Source organism: Choloepus didactylus, chromosome X (genome assembly GCF_015220235.1).
Source record: "Choloepus didactylus isolate mChoDid1 chromosome X, mChoDid1.pri, whole genome shotgun sequence".
NCBI classification, from domain to species: Eukaryota; Metazoa; Chordata; class Mammalia; order Pilosa; family Megalonychidae; genus Choloepus; species Choloepus didactylus.
In genome coordinates this window covers 47396678-47415089 of record NC_051334.1, presented here as the reverse complement: position 1 = coordinate 47415089, position 18412 = coordinate 47396678, and the positions used below count along the sequence as shown (strand labels likewise).

General features: G+C 39.6%; 1 pseudogene; it reads left to right on the top strand.

Annotated features, from left to right (window-relative positions):
- Nucleotides 1-17111: 17111 nt before the first annotated feature.
- Nucleotides 17112-17825, top strand: LOC119522111 (annotated as a pseudogene).
- The last annotated feature ends 587 nt before the right edge of the window (nt 17826-18412 follow it).

The following is an 18412-nucleotide window of genomic DNA, read 5'->3' as shown; positions in this document are numbered from 1 at the left end:
TAATTATTTCCAATAATTTCCTTCTTTGGTTAGTTTTTAAATTTTCCTGGAATTTCTAATTGCCATTTCCCCCCTTGTTTGTTTTTCCAGGGTTCCAAACGTATTATCTAATCCATGGACTCCCCCTTTTTTCTGTTGTTAGAATTTGGAATATTTATTAACTCTGAGGGGTAAGATTGGGAAAGGACAAAGAGATCCTTGATTAGAGTCAATAGCAAGCTAGAAACTTTTTTCCAAAGAAAAGTTATCAGTAGAAGATGGTATTGTTTTTTTAATTTTTTATTTTGAAATTTAACATATATACAGAACAGTGATAACTTGGAAGGTACAATTTAAAAAGTAGTTAGAAAATTTCAATGAATGTTTTGGGTTACAGTTCCACAATTTCAGTTAATTCCTTATTGTGAAATACAACATATATACAGAAAGGTGATAACATTCAAAATACAATTTAACAAGTAGTTATATAGGTAGTTTCAAAGAATATTATGGGTTACAGTTCCACCGTTTCAGTTATTTTCTTCTAGCTATTCTGATACCCTAACAACTAAGAAAAAAAATTATATAAAGATTCAGTATTTGTAATCCTTTGTTAAATCCTATCTTGTCTGTTGCTACCCCTTCCTCTCATTTAATCACTTTCTTGATCTTCAGGGGTGTCTAGGCAGCAACCACCCTAACTTGTTCATATTGAAAAGGGGTGTCAACATTATGGGGAAGGGGGCTGCATCTGGTTGATGTTCTTAAAGAGGCTGTTGCCTCTGGGTTTTAGGACTCTTCTGGCATAGGAACACTCTGGTGAATTTAAATTTCTGAAAAACTTTGTGAGTGAAACTTTTATAGAGTCTCAGTATTTTGGGACTACTGATGGTTAGGGCTTGGCATACTGTGACCATTTGGGATATCTAGCTGGAGCTTGCATAAGAGTAACCTCCAGGATAACTTCTTGAATCTATTTGAAATATCTTATCTACTGTAACATTTTGTTACCTTTCTTTTCCCCCTTTTGGTCAACAAGGCATTTTCAATCCCTCAATACCAGGGCCAGGCTCATTCCTGAGAGTCATGTCCCATGTCGCCAAGGAGATTTAACCCCCTGGGAGTCATGTCCCATGTGGGGGGGGGGGAGTTAATGAATTTATTTGCCACGTTGGGCTTAGAAAAAGGCCACACCTGAGGAACAAAAGAGGTTCTCTGGAGGTGCCTCTTAGGCATAATTATAGGAAGGTTTAGCCTTCCTTTTACAGCTGTAAGTTTCACAAGATTGAGGGCTTGCCTTATTAAGTAGGGGGCTCCTAATTTCACATAGCATATATTCTGTCCAAGATAAACAATCAGTGTCTCAAGTTATCTTCACTTAGTTATACAACCATCATCACTCTCAATTTTAAACTATCAAAACACAAAACATCCCAAAGCCCTTATCAGTCCCTAATGATTCATCCCTAGTATTAGTGTAGTATGGTAAGGTATTCCTAGTAAATATAGTCTATAGTATGTAATAGGTAGTTTTGCCATATGCTACTCTGTTGTTAACTCTTGGTACAAGTGTCAAACCTTAGAAGTATATCATGCATTTATATTTCTAGTGCTAATTTGTGGGATACATACCTTTAAATAACCAATTTTGATCATGTTCAGCTTCAATGCAGCACTGATACTTATCACATTAACGAACAATCATCACCCCTGTCCATTCCCATACCTTTACGGTCATCTTCATTATCGTGTCTGTACAAAATACATTATCCCACTTCACTAGGTTCTATCTCTAGGTCCCCTATATTCTACATTACAAGACATTGATTTTACATCGTTCAGGGAGTTCACATTAGTGGTAACATATACCATCTCTCTTTTTGTGTCTCCCTTATTTCACTCAGCATTATGTCTTCAAGGTTCATCCATTTTGTCATATGTTTCAGAACCTTGTTCCTTCTTACTGCTGCATAGTATTCCATCGTATGTATATAACATGTTTTGTTTATCCACTCGTCTGTTGAAGGACACTTGGATGTTTTCCATCTCTTGGCAATTGTGAACAATTCCACTATGAACATCAATGGGCAAATGTCTGTGTCACTGATCTCAGATATTCTGGGTATATACTGTTAGAAAGAGAGTTGTACTGGAAGAAAACAAAAATTCACCCGATTGTGGAGGAGGAAAGAAATTTATTTTTGTTCTTGTAAGAGCGGGTGCATGATCAAAAGAAAATGAAATGGTCGGTGCCCCAAACAAAGGAAAGCAGCATAATTTATTTCCTAAGCTTAACACGCAGGTCCCTTCCCTGTTTCCCCATTGGCTGGGTACTCCAGAGGTTACAGTTTATCTGAGAGAGCTGACTAACCCGCCTTTGATTACACCTCATATTCCTTCACATTTCAGTGACCTTGGTTGTTACTGGCATTAACTCTAGTCTTATGTCAGAGGCCCTTTCTTTCCCTCTAACCGCAGAGTCAGTTTGTGCTAGTTGTGTTTAGCTTCTATTTCCCCTATTCCTTGTCACCTTTATGTGAAAGCTAAACTTAACCCTTTTCTTACAGATTCCCCCCTCTTTCTTTTAAACTTCTTTTAATTTTCACATTCTAGTTTTTTAAATTTGTTAAGAGCTTTTTAACATTTTTTTTTTATCATAGGGGTCTTCCTTTTTGAGGGGGTATAGGTTGTTCTGCTTATACTGCATGGGCATTTGTTTGGTAAGGGCAGTTTTAATGAGTTTTTGAGCTAACCCTTGGGCACATGGGATGATGCACCATCCAACTGCTGTGAGTACCCCAGCTGAAATGATAAGGGAAGTTAAGATGGATAGTGTGACTCCTTTCCATTTTTTGAACCAGTTTTCCAACCATCCCATGAGTGGGTTGTTAATGCCAGAATTTCCTGCTAATTCCTCAGACAAGGCTGTTAAGCCCTGTGAAACCTTGGTGATGGTTCCATCTGGTGCCGTATTATTGGGGATAAACGTGCAACAACTACCCCCAGTCATGACACAGACACCTCCTTTTTCAGCCAGCATCATATCTAGGGCCATCCTATTTTCCCATGTCATTCTGCTAGTAGCATCTAGCTGTTCTGCTGTTCCCTTAACTCTGTCTCTGGTGTAATTGATAAATCTTTTCTGACTATAATATATATAATTAATCCAATCCACATTTTTGTTAATAGTGACCCACCAGAACAAAAATGATTTAAATCCTGCAGCTACTTGAATTTTGGACTTAAATTCATTTGGGATTCCCTGGGGAACTTTTATATTATTTAGGTAAATTCATTCATTAAAGGAGCCAGTTGTATTTTTTTTTCTCCTGCTGGATTTGCATTGTCTTTTTCTTTTTAAATGCCAGGGTGAATGGGATAGCCAATTGAACCAGAGCACAGGTCCCTCCCCTCTTTTCAGGTAAGGTTGGCTGGAGGATGCCCTTTCCACACTACCACCAGAGGTGTGGTTAAACTGGAGAAATTGCCAGGACTATCCTTGCTTATGTTTCACACTTGTGTACACAAGGCCATGGTTTTAAGATCCTGGAGCCCTTCTTCCTGTTTAGAGAGACAGGCAGAGTGGTTTCCTGGACCAAGGCGAGAAGCTGGTACAGCCTTGACATTTCCCTTTTGGACTGGAGGGAAGAGAGAGGATGACGTGCTACAATTTTCACCAGGAGTAGCATTTTGAAAGAGGAGTACTATACACTCAAACTCCTTTTCATGCTTTTCCATACCTAATGGAAAGGGCACAATTTGGGCAGTGGGTCAGCCTGTGGCACAAGCATAGCAATTGCTTTTGTTTAGATTCTGGACTGTATATTTTACCCATTCTACCCAGGCATTTGTATTTCCATAACCTGTCTCTATTTCTATGGTCTGCTTTAAGTCTTCTGCCTTGAGTATTCTAATGTCTTTGGGATTATTCTGAACTGGGGAGCTGGTCTTTAGCCAAGTTTTCCCTGGTTTCACTGACAAACTAACTGGAGAAGAGGTTTTTGGGAGTGCATTTGTTGGCGAGGGGAGGACCTGTATACAGAACATTCCTAGAGGGTCCTCACCAGTGACATCTGCTTCCATTCTATATACTCTGTTAATTAGGCTGTCTGCTTTTTTGACCTTTAATACTACTGGGTTGCACTGAAGGTTTATGCAGTCCAGTGGGGCACTAACTTTGTAAAAAGTTATTTTATTATTATTTTCTTTTTAGTAAGCTTCACTTTCCCCATGCCTCTGCAGTCCACCCTTTATACTGGGTGGTCCACCATACATTTTTTTATCTGGAGCAAAAGAAAATGATGTTATACTTTTTTTTATTTCTACCCCTGGACAAAGGTACTTATTTTCCCCACTTAGCTCCCGCTGATGTTTTAAATTCCCACAGGGTATTACCTGGCAAGTGTTAAACTGCACGGTTTGGGACTCTAGGCCCTCACTTACTGTTATTACTAAGTTGTTTTTGGCAAGGCTTATTGTTGGAAACACCATAATTAATATAATTATTTTCATTTTTAGGCTGAGCCTGAAACCCTTCATCTATTAGTTTTTGGTTGGATTAGTAAAATATAGGGTTTGACCCACCCCTTCTCCTTTTCCTGATATACCCTCTCAGTTATTGTCTTTCTAGAGTGATCCTTAAAGGATCTGAGGTTGAATTGTTTTCTAGGATTTGGGCTGAGTTGCTGGGTACTTATCATCCAGTTTAGGTACTTGTCCCTTCACTCAGGTATAATGAGTCCAGCCTCCTTCTGCTGTTTAGACTGCAGTTTCAGTTGTTAGCAGGACTTGATAGGGTCCTTTCCAGGCTGGTTGAAGTTTGGACTCCTTTCACAACTTGATTAGGACCCAGCTGCCAGGTTGGTGCTGACGGATGGCAAACTCAAGAGGTGGGGTCTGGGCTAGCAAAACGTGATGCCTGAGGGATGATAAAGTAGAAGACAAGGCCAGTATATAATTCTTAAGGAAGAGATTTTTTTGAATATAGGGAAGGGAGTTCTCCAGTTCTTCTGGGAAAAGGCAAGCCAAAAAGCATCTTCTAAAGGGAAATTCCCAGTTTTTTTTTTTGTTTGTTTGTTTGTTTTTTTAGGGGCAGTTCTAATCCTTAATAGGGCTGTGGGTAAGCACTTGGTCCAGGGTAACTTTGTCTCCAAGACTATTTTAGAAAGATATTTTTTTTTAGGTTTGATTTATTTTCTCCATCCTCCCTGAGGACAGTGGATGCCAGGGTATATGGAAATCCCATGCAATATTTAAGCTTTGCATAATGTTTTGTAATACAGGGGAGGTGAAGTGGCTACCATTATCTGAGTTTATATCCTTCACTAACTCATAGCAGGGAACGATTTGTTCTAGGATGATTTTGGAAGTTCCTGATGCTGTGGCTGAGGCAAGAGGATAGGCCTCCACTCATCCTGTCAGATGGTCTACAAGAATCAGGATATATTTTAGCCGACCCATTGGGGGCATTTCAGTGTAATCAACCTGAAGAGTCTGAAATGGTCTGAGGCCTGGTTCTCCTCCCCCGTGTACTTGTTTCCTTAGGACTTTCTTATTAACCCTTTGGCAAATTATGCATCGTTCACATATTTGCTTAGCTACAGTATAAAAGCCCACACATTCAAAATGCTTAAGAACAAGATCACACATGGCCTGTACTCCCCAATGACTCCCCTGGTGTAAAACTGTTAATACCTCCCTCATTATTTGTGTATTCAACATTTGTCTGCCATTCAGGAGGAACTATTTTTCTTGATTATCTAAGGTCTCTTCTAATTGCTCCAGTTCTTTCACTTCTCCTGTAGAGAATGTAGGGACCCCAAACTCTTTGGGAATGGAGGGTATTAGAACCATTAACTTTAAAGGGGGACAGAGGGAGGCCCCCTTAGCCTTTTCATCCACTAATCTATTGCCTTTTGCTTTAAAAGTATGACCTTTCTGGTGTCCATTTACATGCACCACCAATATTTTTCTAGTTAAGAGTAAATTAGCTAACACTTGTTTTACCAATTCCTCATGGGCTAATTTTTTTTTCCGTTAGGACCACCCTACACTCTGGGATTTGGGAATTAGCCAGCTATTTCCCTGCCCCCTGAGATGAAGGGTGCTGACCACCAATGCCCCTTTAAAGGTCAACCTCCCACTTTCCTCCACCAGGAGAGTGGCTGCTGCAACAGACCGAACACATCCAGGTTACCCTCCAGAGATAGGGCCCAAAATTTTAGAAAGGAAGGCGATAGTTCTTTTCTGTCCTCCCCAGGTTTGGGTCGGTACCCCTAAGGCTGTTCTTTTATTTACTGTAACAAACAGGTGGAAAGACCCCTTGAGGGAGGGGAGGGCCAGAACAGGAGCTCGCACCAGCACATATCTGAGCCCACCCCCAAGGCCTCCATCTCCCCTCTGTCCACTTTAATCCACCAGGCTCCTCTTCTAACAGTTCCCGGCACAGCCCCTTAGCTTGAGATGCACAAGAGTTCACCCACAGTTCACAGCACCCCACCAATTCCAGAAACTTTCTCAGTCCCCCCTTCTTTCTTTAAACTTGGGCACTCCCTTTTGAAATGACCAGGTTTACCACAGTGATAGCACCCTGTGAAGTTTTGTGTTCTCCTCCCTTCTTCTTTCCAACTGGCTCCAACTACTTATTTATCTCACCTCTCTTTGCCTCCTCCCTGCTTCGTCCCTAATCTTTCCTTGACCATGTGTTCAACTGCACTCATCATGACCTTGACTTTCTGCTTCTGCTTTTCCTCCTCCCTTCTTACAAACACTTTCTGAGACTCTCTCAATAACTCCTTCAATGGCTTATTTAGCCATCCATTCATTTTCTGGATCTTTTTCTGAATATCAGGCCAAGATTTCTTTACATAGTTGATCTTTAACATTCCCTGGGCCACAGCGTCCTAAGGGTTCATTCCTGAGTACTTCCTCTTAAAGGATATAGGGGCTTAGTGGGGTTCCATTCCCTTACGCTTCTTTCCTCAGGAGTTTTTGGAAATAGAAAATTTTGTATATCTTTTTTTTTACATTGTGTCAATTCCTTCCTTAACAGTGGCTGGGTTGTCTTTGGTGGAGCAATTGGCACTGATTGGCCTTCTGGCTCCCCAGGGGATTGGGTGGGTTTTACTGAGCCCTTAGAGCCTGGAAATTCCTGCCCTGTGAGAGGAGGGGAAATATAGAGAGGAGGAAGGCTCAATAAGGGGTCCCAGGGTTTAGATTTTACAGACTTAGTCTCTGGGTCTGAGGTTTTAACTTTCATGGGATAAAACCTGGTTTCTTTTCCTTGCAGCCAGCACATGGCACAGTCAGATTCCTCCTAGAAAAAGGTTTCTTTTCATTAACATAAAGTACAAGGTCAGCACAGAGCCAATCCTCATCTGACCCATAATTTGGCCAGAATACATAGGGTGGCAAAATGCTTTTTCTTCCCCCAAATGTAACAACAATATTTGATCATTTTCCTTTTATTCTTTCCCTTGATCTGATCACTTTTGGTCCAATGTTTCAACATGTTCCCCAGTGGGCTATTTAGAGGAATGTTTCCAGGGGATCCTACAGATACCCCCTTCTCTTTATCCCCAGCTAGCCGACAGCCTCTATTCCCCATTCTGAGTCTTGTCTGGGTGTCTTTCCCTTAGGATCAGCCTCAGACTCATCAGAATGTCCTGACTACCAAGGCAATACTTCTTACCTTGGTCTATGCATAGAGTTACCTGGTTGCTGTGAGGCACATTTTTTCCTTCCTTTTTTCTTGTCCACAATCAGCAGACCTAAGCATCTGATTGCAGGTCTCGCCAGCAGTCGGAGGTGGTCCCTCAACGATGGAGTCTGAGACTGCTCAAACGGCAGGGCACGCCTTCCCTTTTTCCATCCCAGGGGTCCCCCTTGATGCTTCAGATCCCAGATGAGCCCCCAAGTTTGTTAGAAACAGAGTTGTACCTGGAAGAAAACAAAGGCTCACTGATTGTGGAGGAGAAAAGAAATTTATTTTCATTCTTGCCAGAGCGGGTGCACAATCAAAAGGAAATGAAATGTTTGGTGCCCCAAACAAAGGAAAACAGCATAATTTATTTCCTAAGCTTAACATGCAGGTCCCTCCCCTGTTTCCCCATTGGCTGGGTACTCCAGAGGTTACAGTTTATCTGAGAAAGCTGACTAACCCACCTTTGATTACACCTCATATTCCTTCACATTTCAGTGACCTTGGTTGTTACTGGCATTAACCCTAGGCTTATGTCAGAGGCCCTTTCTTTCCCTCTAATCACAGAGTCAGTTTGTGCTAGTTGTGTTTAGCTTCTATTTCCCCTATTCCACGTCACCTTTATGTGAAAGCGAAACTTTACCCTTTTCTTACAATACCGAGAAGTTAAATTGCCAGATCATTGGGTAACTCAATATCTAGTTTTCTGAGGAAATGCCAAAATGTCTTCCACAGAGGCTGTACCATTATACATTCCCAACAGCAATGAATAAGAGTTCCAATTTCTCCACATCCTCTCCAGCATTTGTAGTTTCCTGTTTGTTTAGTGGCAGCCATTCTTATTGGTGTGAGATGATATCTCATTATGGTTTGATTTACATTTCCCTAACAACTAGTGAAGATGAACATTTTTCCATGTGTTTTTTTAGCCACTTGTATTTCCTCTTCAGATAAATCTCTTTTAATATCTTTTGCCCATTTGATAATTGGACTGTTTGTACTATTGTCATTGAGTTGTAGGATTTCATTATATTTGAAGAATATCAGTCTCTTATCAGATATATGATTTCCAAATATTTTCTCCCATTGCATTGGCTGCTTCTTCACCTTTTTGACAAATTCCTTTGAGGTACAGAAGCTTTTAACTTTGAAGAGTTCCCATTTATCTATTTTTTCTTGCCTGCTTGTGCATTGGATATAAGGTCTAAAAAGCTACCTCCTAATACTAGGTCTTGAAGAAGTTTCCCTGCATTATCTTCTAGGAGTTTTATGGTACTGTCTCTAATATTCAGGTCCTTGATCCGCTTTGAGTTAAATTTGAATAGGGTATGAGGTCAGGGTCCTCTTTCATTCTTTTGAATATGGATATCCAGTTCTCACAGACTCATTTGTGGAAGAGATTGTTCTGTTCCAGTTCAGTGGATTTGGGGGTCTTATCAAAAATCAGTTGACCATAGATCTGGGAGTCTGTTTCTGAACTCTCAATTCAATTCTATTGATCAATATGTCTATCTTTGTGCCAGCACCATGCTGTTTTGACTACTGTGGCTATATAGGAGGCTCTAAATGCAGGAAGTTTAAGTCCTCCCAGTTTGTTCTTCTTTTTAGAAAGTTTTTGGCAATTCAAGTCCCCTTTCCCTTGTGAATAAATTTGATAACTAGCTTTTCCAAGTCTGCAAAGTAGTTTGTTGGAATTTTGATTGGAATTGCATTGAATCTGTAGATCAGTTTGAGTAGAATTTGCATCTTGATGTTTAGCCTTCCTATCCATAAACACAGAATGTCTTTCCACCCCTTAGGTCCCACTTTATTTCTTTTAGTAAAGTTATGTAATTTTCTCTGTAGGGGTCTTTTATGTCCTTGGTTAAGTTTATTCCTAGGTACTTCATTTTTTTTGGTTGTTATTGTGAATGGAATTTTTTTTCTTGAGTGTCCTTTTAGTTAGGTCATTTCTAGTGTATAGGAACATTACTGAGTTTTGCACATTAATCTTGTATCCCACCACTTTGCTGAATTTGTTTATTAGCTCAAGTAGCTGTGTCATCCATTTCTCAGGATTTTCCAAATATACGATCGTATCATTTGCAAGTAATGACAGTTTTACTTCTTCCTTTCCAATTTGGATGCCTTTTATTTCTTTGTCTTTCCATATTGCTCTGGCTAGGACTTCTAGCACAATGTGGAATAATAGTGGTGACACTGGGCATCCTTGTCTCATTCTTGATCTTAGGGAGAAAGATTTAAGTCTCTCACCATTGAGTACTATGCTGGCTGTGAGTTTTTCATATATGTCCTTCATCATATTGAGGAAGTTTCCTTCAATTACTACCTTTTGAAGTAATTTAACAAAAAAGTATGTTGAATTTTGTTGAATGCCTTTTCAGCATTTACTCAGATGATTACTTGAATTTTCTCTTTTGATTTGTTAATGTGTTGTGTTACATTGATTGATTTTCTTATGTTGAACCATCCTTGCATGCTTGGGATGAACCCCACTTGGTCATGGTGCATGACTTTTTTGCTGTGTCTTTGGATTCAATTTGCAAGTATTTCATTGAGAATTTTTGCATCTACATTTAGTAGGGAGATTGGCCTGTAGCTTTCTTTTCTTATAGCATCTTTATCTGGTTTTGGTATTAGAGTGATGTTGGATTCATAAAATGAGTTAGGTAGTGTTCTCTTTTTTTCAATTTTTTGAAAGAATTTGAGCAGGTATGGTGTCAGTTCTTCTTTCTGAAAATTTGGTAAAATTCCCCTGTGGAGCCTTCTGTCCCTGGGATTTTATTTGTAGGAAGCTTTTTGAAGACTGATTGTGTCTCTTTATTTGTGATTGGTTTGTTGAGGTCCTCTATTTCTTCTTGTTTCAGTCTAGACTGTTCATGTGTTCCCAGGAAATTATCCATTTCCTCTGAATTGTCTAGTTTGTTGGTGTACAGTTGTTCATAGTATTCTTTTATGGTTTTAAAAATTTATTTGGGATCCACAGTAATGTCCCCCATCTCATTTGTGATTTTGCTTATTTGGGTCTTCTCTCTTTCTGACTTTGTCAGTTGAGATAAGGGTTTGTCAATCTTGTTGATCTCAAAAAACCAGCTTTTGCTTTTATTTATTCCCTCTATTGTTTTTTTTTGTTGTTGTTGTTCTCCATATCAATTATTTATACTTTAATCCTTGTTATTTCTTTTCTTCTACTTACTTTAGGGTTAGTTTGCTGATCATTCCCTAGGTTCTTCAGTTGCTCAGTTAGTCCTTTGATTTTAACTCCCTCTTCCTTTTCAATGTATGTATTTAGGGCTATAAATCCCCCTCTCAGCACTGCCTTTGCTGCATCCCATAGGTCTTGATATCTTGTGTCTTCATTTTCATTCATCACTAGATATTTACCAATTTCTCTTGCAATTTCTTCTTTGACCCACTGATTGTTTAGGAGTGTGTTGTTTAACCTCCACATATTTGTGAATGTTCTTGTTCCTTGATGGTTATTGACTTCTAGTTGTATTCCATTAGTTCAGAGAATGTGCTTTGAATAATTCCAATCTTTTTAAAATTATTGAGGCTTGTGCCCCAGCATATGTTCTATCTTGTAGAACATTCCATGAGTGTTAGAGAAGAATGTATATCCTGGTAATTTAGGATGTAACACTCTGTATATGTCTATTAAATTTAATTCATTATCACATTGTTAAGGTTCTTAATTTCCTTATTGGTCTTCTATCTGGTTGTTCTATCTATAGAAGACAGTGGTGTATTGAAGTCTCCCACTATTATTGTAGAAATGTCTATTGCTTCCTTCAGTTTTGCAATGTTTGTCTCATGTACTTTGGAGCACCTTGATTGGGTGCGTAAACATTTACGATTGTTATTTCTTCTTGATGGGTTGGCCCTTTTGTTAATATATAGTGTCCTTCTTAGTCTCTTATGACATTTTTGCATTTAAAGTCTATTTTGTCTGATACTCAAATTGCTTCCACTGCTTTCCATTGACGTAGCTTGCATTGGAAAATATTTTTCCATCCTTTCTCTTTCAATCTCTATGTTTCTGGGTCTAAGATGAGTCTCTTGTAAACTGCATACTGATGGTTCTTACTTTTTAATCCATTCTGCCAATCTGTATCTTTTAATTGTGGAGTTTAATCCATTCACATTCAATGTTATTACTGTGAAGGCAGTTCTTGAACCAACCGTCTTATCCTTTGGTTTTTATTTCTCAGATCTGTTCCACCACCCCCCTCCTTATTTTTCCTATAAGTTACCCTTAATAATTCTCTTCAGTTCTGTGCCCTTCTCCTGACCTCTCTCTTTTTTTCTCATCCAGTAGAACTCCCTTTAATATTTTTTTTTTTTGCAGGGCAGGTCCCTTGTTAACAAATTCTCTTAGCATTTGTCTGTGAAAATTTTAAACTCCCCCTCAATTTTGAAGCAGAACTTTGCTGGATAAAGAATTATTGGCTGAAAATTTTTCTCTTCCAGAACCTTAAATATGTCATACCATTGCCTTCTCGCTTCCATGGTCCTGCTGAGTAGTCGGTACTTAGTCTTATGTGGTTTGCCTTGTATGTGGTGAATTGCTTGTCTCTTGCTACTTTCAGGATTTTCTCCTCTTCAGCATTTGACAATCTGATCAGTATATGTCTCAGAGTGGGTTTATTTGTATTTATTCTATTTGGAGTTCATTGAGCATCTTTGATTTTCATATTTATCTCATTTAGAAGGGTTGTGAATTTTCCCCAACTATGTCTTCAAATGCACTTCCTGGCCCTTTACTCTTCTCTTTAATTTCTGGGACACCAATGATTCTTATATTTGTGTCCTTCATGTTGTCCATTATTTCCCTGAGATCCATTTCAAATTTTTTTTATTTTTTTCATGATTTTTTCTAGTGCGCATTTGCATTCAATTGTTTGTACTCTAGGTCACTTATTCTTTCTTCTGCCTCTTCAAATCTGCTGTTGTGTGTCTCTAGTATATTTTTAATTTGATCAACAGTATCTTGTATTTCTATAAGATCTGCTTTTTTAAATTTACTCTTTCAAATTCTTCTTTATGCTCTTCTGGAGTCTTCTTGATATCTTCTTGATATCCTTTATGTGTTACCAAACTCATTGAAGTTGTTTTAGAGATTTGTGTGTACTTCTTTGATTAATTGCTCCACATTCTGTGTCTCCTCCAGCTTTTAAATACAGTCATTTGACTTGTCCATACTGTGTTGTTTCTTCATGTACTTTATGATTTTCTGTTGTTGGCTTTGGGGCAGTTGCTTATCTTGATAAGTTTATTTTGGGATATGCAGCATTATTTGAAAATTTATCTATAATCTGGCAAAGCTAAAGCTTGGTGGAGTGCACATTCCCTGTTCTACCAGCAGGTGACAGCTGGTACTCTTGAGCCAGCTCTCCCACAACTTCACTTGTGCAATGGGCAGGTTCTATACTGGGTGGAAATCCAATAAGCCCACCAGTTCTCCATGTGCACTGGGGACTGCCAACCCTGGGGGTAGTGGGTGGGCCCTGCCACTTTGGCAGGGAGTCCACTCCAGGGCACAGTGAGTCCAGCAGTTCCCAGGGGTGCTAGTGGAACACTCTGGGGCTGTGAGGCTGTGTGTCTCACCCTGCAGCTCAAATCCACTGCAGTCTCTGTCCGCCATGTGCCCGCTAGCCTCTGGGGCTGGGGAGGGACTCCTGGCACTTTGGTGTGGTACCCTTGCCTTTCAGCTATGCTGACCACACGCTTCTGTGCAGAAAGAGTGAGTGCAGTCACCACAAGTCTGCCAAATCTTGAGTCCCTTCATGGGATCTCTCAGCCACGGGACTGTGAAGGGTTATCTCCCCAGCTAACTGCTGAGATGGGCACATGGAGCTGGAAAGCTGCTCCCTCCCATGCTCAGCAGCTGGCTTCAGCCACCAGTCCCTGGTGGTGGTCCCGGCCCAACATAGTCACCCCGTCCTTTCAAGTGCAGTCTCTGCGCCTCTCCATATAAGTCCCCTCTATGTGGTGTAGATGTCCCTGTCTGGCTGATGGTACCCTGGAACTGCTTTTCTGGGGGTGATTTCTTCCTTTTATCTGGTCTTTTTCCTGGAGAAGTTTGCTCTGCCTCTCCTAATTCACCATCTTCCTGGAAGTCCTGTATTGCTTGTTCCAAAATCCTAATGGACTGTACTCTGATTCTTATATGGGGACCTTCCAAAGGCACCATACATCATTCCTATCTGCCAGAGACCCTTCAAGCCACATGTTATATGCTAGGTCATATGGTCCAAGAGAGTGTGCATGGCAGATCAGACCTATTTCAAAGTGTATTCTTGCTCTGGGTCACATTGAAAATTGGCAGTTTTGTAGATTATTCAGCAACTGGGCTGAAGCAGCAAAATAAGATTTATGGGCCTAGTAGGGTCCATTAACATGCCAGGAGCAGTTTTTCAAGAGTGATGTAATTCTCTATTGCAGATGCCATGACCTTGCTCCAAAATTCTGGGGACCTGATTCCCACACTGCATTTTTTCCATCATGGACAACTTTAACACCCTAGGGCTACCAGAAACACATGGTCTGAGCAAGAAGACAGCTTGTACTACAACCTGAACTTGATGCAGAGCTTTTTGTTCTCCAGGCTCCACTCAAAGCTGGGAGCCTTCTGTGTCATCTGGTATATGGGCCAGTGCAGTATTTCTAGGTGTGGAATATGTTACCTACAGATTCCAAAGAGACCCTCAAGGTGCTGTACTTTCTCCATTGTGAGGTTAAGCATTGTGTGTTTGAGCTTGTGGTAGTTTACAGTCATTCTCTAGGAACCAGCTGGTTTCTGCAGGGGCCAGAATAATTATTTAAACAGAAATATGGTAGGTACCATCACCACCTGCATTCTTTAGGCCTTTAATGGTGTCATTAATCTCCATCTCCATAGGATGCGGTATTGTTTATGATTTACCATCTTGGTCAATGAGGGAAGGGGGAGGCAGAAGTTCCCATTTTGCTTTCCATGCTATGAAAGCTCCAGAGGCCCAGAACCCAGTGTGGATATTAGTCCAGCTCCCAAGTATATCAATTCCAGTTATATGCTTGGAGACTTGGGAAATCACCACTCGATAGGTCTGTAGATGCAATGGCTCACTGTGAACCAGATTTTAGCCAGGACTCCATTTGCTACCTAACTCTACAGTAAGGTAAACCCCCACTCTAACAGGAGGGCCATTATGGAGCTTTGAGTGTCTGCATATCAATGTAAACTCAGAAATCTGTGTCCAGTTGTCCAAAAATATCTGGGTATTTCCCTTTTCCCAGTGTACAGTCACCAGAATAAATGGCCAAAAGCCTCTTTAAGGGAGGGCTAGGATTAGCATTATAATGTATGCCAGCTACAATGTTATAGAGTCCTTACTTTGAGGAACATGGGTCTCTCTTCAGTCAATGGGTTTCAAATCTGAAGACTGGCTCAGATCTGGGAACTGAGCAAGGGATCCTAACTTTTTGCTGCAGTGATTGTCCTCAGATCTCTGTTCTTCCATTCTTGCCTATTTCTGACCGTAATTCACCCTTGTTGACTGTCCATCAATTTTACTCCTAGGAATGTTAAACTCATAAGCAGACTCCATACAGCCTAGAAAAGAATTAGTGATCTTAAGGGAAAGTGTTTAGGCTTTCACCTCTTAATATGATTTTAGCAATGGCCATTTGTAGATGTCCTTTATCAGGCTGAGGAAGTTCCCTTCTACTCCTAGTTTACTGAGGGTTTTGTTATTATTATTATGAACATTTATTGAATTTTGCCAAATGATTTTCCTGCAGCCATTGAGATGATCACATGGTTTTTCTCTTTAACCTGTAATATATTTAGTTAAACTGAGTTCTGAATGTTAAATCAACCTTGCATTCATTTTAATATATTACTGGATTCATGGGTATATGGGAAAAATCTACATGTTGCATACTAGGGACTATAATTAATAAGAATACCATACTAGTACTACACAAATACTAGGGACCAATAATTAAGGGCTGATAAGAGCTATGAGATGTTTTGTGTCAGGAGCATTGTTTTAAATGAAGAGTGATGAGGATTGTACAACTAAGTGATGGTAATGTGAGATATGGTTGGATTGTCATGGACATAACATATTCCATGTGAACTTAGGAATCCCCTACTTTATAAGTCAAGCCCTCAATCTTGAGGCTTGTTCGGGTGAAACTTATGGTTGTAAAGGGGAGGCTAAGACCACCTATAATTATGCCTAGGAGTCACCTCCAGAGAACCTCTTTTGTTGCTCAAATGTGGACTTTCTCTCTCTAAGCCTAACTCTGCAAATAGTTAGGACAGCCCCCCCCCCCCCCAGATGAATGAGTCTTCTTGGCAACATGGGACATGGATTCTGGGAATGACCCTGACCCTGGCATTGAGGGATTGAGAATGCCTTTTTGATCACAAGGGGGAAAAGAAAGGCACAAAATAAGGTTTCAGGGGCTAAAAGAATTCAAATAGAGTCAAGAGGCTGTCCTGGAGGTTACTCCTATGCTAGCTTCACCTAGATATGCCAAATGACCACAGTAAAATAAGCCCAAGTCAACAGTAGTCCCAAAAACCTTAAGAAATGCCTGGATCCCTATCTGAGACTCTATAAAAGTTTGACTCATTAAGTTTATTCTTCAGAAACTAAAATCCTTCAGAGAACTCCTATGCCAGCTAAGTCCCAAAGCCCAGAGGCAACAGCCTCTTCAAGAACATCAACTAGGTGTGTCCCCTTTTCTCATAAAGTTGACACCCATTTTCAAAATGAACAAGTTAGGGTGGTCACTGCCTAGACATCTCTGAAGATTGGAAATTGATTAAGCTAGAGGAAGGGGTAGCAATAGACAAGATGGAATTTAACAAAGGATTATGAATACCGAATCTTTATATAATTTTCTTTTTCTTTGTTGCTAGGGCATTAGAATGGCTAGAGGGAAAGAATTGGAATGGTGGCACTTTAACACATGGCATCCTTTGAAATTTGTTCCATGGATGCTTGTTATATTGTACTTTGAAAGCTGCTACCTTTTTGTATACATGTATTTCACAATAAAAAAATAACTGAAACTATGGTACCATAACTCATACTAACTTTGGAGATTTCCTGTATAACTGCTTGTTAAATCATACTTTGAAAGATACTACCTTTTTGAATATACATTATATTTCACATTAAAGAAATAACTGAAACTGTGGAACTGTAACCTATAATATTCTTTGAAATTTGCCCTCTAACTACTTGTTAAATTGCACTTGGAAAGTTATCACTTTTATGTATATATGTTATATTCTACAACAAAAAATTTAAAAATATATTACTGGATTCAATTTGCTAATATTGTGTTCACATTGTTTACATGAATATTCATGATAGCTGTTAGTCTTTAGTTTTCTTTTCTTGTAATTTTCTGGTCTGATTTTGGTATCAGGGTAATGTTGGCCTCAAAAATAGTTGGGAGGAAAAAGGGGGCATGCGTGCAGTCTGGTTGCTGTGTGATTGGTACTCAGGCTGAGGCTGTGGTAGTGGCTAAAGCAGTTTTGGTGTCTTTGCAGGTTGAGGAAGGGGACCCCAACCCCCTTCTTCTGCTGATTTTAAGAAGCTGGCTGTGGTGCAATAAGAAACTTAAAGTAAAGATTTTTAGTGTCCATCCTACCCAGGTTGTTAATGAAAAAAAATGTCATTCCAGTTTGTAAAAGCACAGGGTTTTAAAATCCTGCATCACAGTCAACTTCACAGTGACCAAAGTTAAAATAGTGATGAAAGGAAAGGCCAAACCTCAGGGTAGAGAAGGAAAAGGTGCTCAATTAACTCCAATTTAGTACTCCTTCCTCACCCATGTCTCAAAAGTTCAGGAGAGGGAAAGATGGCTCCTAAGCTTTTGAATGATTTCCACTATGGAAAACTAAGCTTTGGAAATGAATGTTCCATTGAACACATGGAATAGGTTTGGCGAATGCAGAAGAAATTAGTTCACTTGAATTTAGAGCTTTATGGGGAGTTAGAGGAACTTTCTGAGGATAAGGAAAAAACAGCCCATGACTCCAATTTGGATAGGCTTCTGCTCAATTTAGAAGAATTGTAGTCTTCTATAAAAAAAACTCCATTTGGCAGAGGCACAAGATGTTACAAATACTTCCACCAGCTGAAAGGGAACACAGTTTGCTGTCTTATGATTTAAAGAAAAGCAGCATTCTTCACTTTGGTAATGATTTTGAATTTGATTTTGCTGGACCTGCAACCCATGGTACAGCAATCTTTGGTTATGAGGGCTGGCTTCCTGAATCCAGTAGAAGAATCATCTTTCACAACAATGAATTAAAGTACAAGTGCAATGATTATTTTCACATATTTCTTTTAGTAGACTCCAGGACCTTGTTGAAGGTTTAATCAGGAAATGTGACACAGAGATTGTTGCTTCTGTGATTTATATTTGTTGCCTTGTGGGGTTATACTTGAACTGTATCATGCTAATTGTTGATAAGGCTAAAGGATTTGTCCTTCCTGAGCTCACCAAACTTATTCCAATGCTTATCATAAGTTGATGATGCACAGGCTTTTTGTGGTAGCCTAGCTTCAGTTTATATCATACAATCAGTACACACTCTGGTGTGGTTTTCACTGACCTTTGACAAAATTTTAAATAAACATTTGTGAAAGTTGCTATTTTAAATAATGTGATTGTTTTAAATTAGAAAAAAAAATAGTTGGAAATATTTCCTCATTTTCTTAAAGC